This window comes from Solanum pennellii, chromosome 6, assembly GCF_001406875.1.
Source record: "Solanum pennellii chromosome 6, SPENNV200".
Classification (NCBI taxonomy): domain Eukaryota; kingdom Viridiplantae; phylum Streptophyta; class Magnoliopsida; order Solanales; family Solanaceae; genus Solanum; species Solanum pennellii.
Window position 1 is genome coordinate 40,643,220 of NC_028642.1, and position 3,846 is coordinate 40,647,065.

Here is a 3,846-nt window from a genome sequence, read left to right on the forward strand (position 1 = left end):
TGACCATCAGCGGGATGCCTTAACTTTCCATCTTTTGAACGCTCCTCATCATGCCACCTCAAAGAATCTGCCGTCTTTGAGCACATAAATAACCTTTTGAGTCTAGGAATTAATGGAAAGTGTCTCAAAGTCTTTGCTGAAACTCGATGTGATTTTTTAGAAGACTCAACCTCACCATCAACTTCAGGATTTTCAATATATCGTGAAGCTCCGCAAGTATGACAAAATTTATCATCCTTATGATCATCCCTAAACAACATGCAATCATTTGGACATGCATCAATTTTCTCATAATCAAGGCCGAGATTCTTGACCATAGACTTGGTTTTATTGTAAGAGGGAGGAATGTTCAACTCGGGCATCGCCTCCTTTAATAACTCTAAAAGAGAAGTGAATGATTCATTGCTCCATCCGTGTAGACACTTCAACATATATAAACGAAGTGTGAATGATAATTTAGAGAATCCTGTACAACCAGGATATAATTCTTGGCTTGCCTCTTCAACTAAGTTATAGTATTTCTTGGCATCTTCATTTGGACCATTATAAGCTCCTTTTGCCTGTGCAACATCTCTAAATTGATCATTCAACAATCCATCAATATCATCACGCGAGCAATCCATATCATCTTCAACATTCAACTTGATATCCCATTCTCCATGATTGATCCATCTAGTATAACCTTTAACAAATCCATAGCATATTAGATGATCATACACTACATTCCTTCGAGTCCAACGAATATTACAACATTTTGCACAAGGACACTGAATTTCCTCTCCGTGAGGATTTCCATAAGAGTAAGCAAAATCTAGGAATGATTCCACACAATCAATATAGGGTTTGCTATACCTTGCTAAATTCATGCAATCCTTGGATGGGATATTTGAATTCCTATAAGAAGATATAAATATTTGATATTTCAATAAGAATCATTAAATTCATGATTAAGTTACAAAAATCAGGTGTCATGAGATGATAATAGTTTCTTACATAGTCATGACACTTGTGTTATGTCAAATCAAACTTTGAATCCTCCACAAATGTTTTTGAATGTTGATTTTGGTTCTAAGGAAAAATAAGTAAAATTAATAGGATAGAAAGAATTAAGAAAGACGGTGAATTAATAGGATAGACAAAATTTAATGAACTAATCAAGAATAAGGAAATCTTTCAAGAATCTTAAAGTGTTCATTTTTCTTATCTACTGTAGTTAACTGCCATGAGTCACCCTATAATCAGAACCTACCAGGACTACAAAACAACTCAATTTACTTCATCAAAAAATTATTCAGAAAAATAAGGGGAGCTAACATAGAAGACTTTATATATAGCTTAATCTATCTGTGAAGGGATTTTCTTGATTTCTATTCCTAGTTCTTGTTCAATTCTATATCTCACAGTCAAATAGATACTATTAGTAGTAGCAGAAATCAACACATAGAGCTTAATGATCTAGTATAAAAGAAATGAACATAATTAATACATACAAAGTGAAGTGATCCTCAAAAGTAACCAGGCTAACAGCTAAACCAAGCTTCACAAATCTCCCTGATCGTCCAACCTGCAAAATAAATTACCAATGATGAAATAGCAAAAAAATATATAAGTCAATAAGCAAGATCAAAGATCTGTTATACATACCCTGTGCAAATACGTTTCTGAGTTCTTAGGAAAATCAGAATTGATAACAACGTTAACTGCTTGAATATCAATTCCTCTAGTAAACAAATCTGTTCCATCAAGAAAGAACACAAAATTAAGAAATTTAACAATTAATCAATTTGAAATTTCAGCTGTAAGAGCCCCAAAAGTAATCAATTTCTTCCAAACACAAAACAAAAATTATTTCTAAACACAAGCTACTGATCCAAACAAGTTCATCAAAAGAATAAATCCTAGAAGTATAAACAAATTGGCTACTTAATGTACTTATCGATGAGTATTACGAATGATTAGCAGAAGAGACCACCTACGGAGCTTGTGACGGTCCGTCATGCCTGTGACGGTCCGTAGGTGGCAGCGTAGTGCAGCTGCTGAAGGAAGATGGGGAAGTCTGACCAAGTGTGGGGTTACGGAAAGCGTGACGGCCCGTCGTAGCCATGATGGTCCGTCCTGCAGGTTCGTCATGAAGATCAGAGAAGTAGCCCCAGTACCTATATTCCAAGAGTTCAAGTGTTTTGGAACGGAGACCTTCGATGAACCGTTGTGCTCGTAACGATCCGTCATACCTGCCGTCGAGGGTAATGAAGAGAGCAGCAGAAGAAACTTGCATGTATGGGACGACGGAGTCCACGACGGCCCGTCATGACCACGACGGCCCGTCATGACCACGACGGCCCGTCATGACCACGACGGCCCGTCGCGAGGTCCACGACGGCCCGTCATGACCACGACGTCCCGTCGCGAGGTCCGTCGACCCAGCCGCGTTTTGACAGATTTCCAGCAAATAGAGTTACTATCTATACTTATGGCCAAAACGACTGAATTAGCTAAAGTTACTATCTATACTTGAAAATGCACTAGACAAACAACAAAATGACTTCTTCACTCTTCAAGACATACAGTCGAAAACAAAAAAATTGTTCCAGCAAACAGAGACAAGACAAAATCATTGTGATTAACAAATGAACAAACAAAGATTAAGGCGAGCACAGTAAAAAAAGCAGTGACCACAGATTAAAACAAACATTATAGCAAGAAAGATCTTAAACATGGACAAGCAACAGTTCAGCAATCAGAATAAGAACAAGGAAAATCTTAAGCATCTGCAGAAATTAACATGAAAAGTAAAGGAAAATCTAAATGTTTACGAGCTACACTCCAAAAATCAACTGATGAAACTAAAATACAAGTCACACTCCCAAAAATTGCATAAAAACACAAGAATATAAAAACCCTAAAGTTAAAATTTAGAATTTCAAAATGAAATTTCTTACCTGATAAACCCAAATCCAACAAAATCTCTTTGAAATCGTGTTCTTCAGTGAGACGCTTGAGAGAAAAGTGTGACGGAGAGACTAATTAGCTTCAGTTCATCATCATGTCAACAACCCAACAATATTCATTTCTTCTATACACAAAACAAAAAATCAAACACTTCAGCTAACAAGAAGACTGTTTTAAAAGTACCACTTCAGCTAAAAATCAAACACTTCAGCTAAAAATCAAATAAGTTTCGGAAAACAGAATCGTTCTTACTCTTAAAGAAATCGTTCTTACTCTTCAAGGAATCGTTCAACTCGTCAGCTCAGTTCATCGAATCTTTAGCTTGTATCAGAAAAGAGAACTACTTCTTCAGCTATCTTCACCTCTCTTCACTTCAAACCTTTAGTTCTTCAGCTTGTATCGGAACCTTTAGTCAGCCAATTCTTCTGCTGAAAAGAGAAACGTGAAAAGGAAAGTCTGAAAAAGGAAAGTGAAGTCAAAATGTTTTGTTAATGTTTAATTTTTTTGGCCAATAAAAATGGGAGGGAGTGTTAAAAATATTGGAGGGAATATAATATTTTAGTGAAAAATTTTAAGACAACACTTATAAAGTGTTGTTTTTTCAATTATAAAAATAGGACATTTTAGAAGTGTGGTCATATATGTAAATAGGTGTTGCCAATTATATCATATTTTAACAACACTTATAAAGTGTATCTTATATTATTAAAGAGTACTCTTTTGAAGTGTTGCCAAAATTATTGTAGCTAAAAGTTAAAAATTTTGGCTACGCTTTAAAAGCGTTCCCAAAACTACTTTAGGCAACACTTTACAAGTGTAGTCCAGAATAAGTGTGGTCGTAGGCCTAAAATGGTGTAGTGTCAATTTTCACTTAGACACCTTAACTAAATTTTGTTC

At 35.6% G+C, this 3,846-nt stretch overlaps 1 long non-coding RNA gene across 1 annotated transcript; it reads right to left on the reverse strand.

Moving 5' to 3' along the window:
* Positions 1–898: 898 nt before the first annotated feature.
* On the reverse strand, positions 899–3,430 carry LOC114077667. The gene is made up of 5 exons (XR_003579022.1): positions 3,202–3,430; positions 2,940–3,073; positions 1,645–1,733; positions 1,491–1,564; positions 899–1,068 (listed from the first exon to the last, which is right to left on the reverse strand). It is a non-coding gene; the product is annotated as an uncharacterized LOC114077667 (long non-coding RNA).
* Between the last annotated feature and the right edge of the window lie 416 nt (positions 3,431–3,846).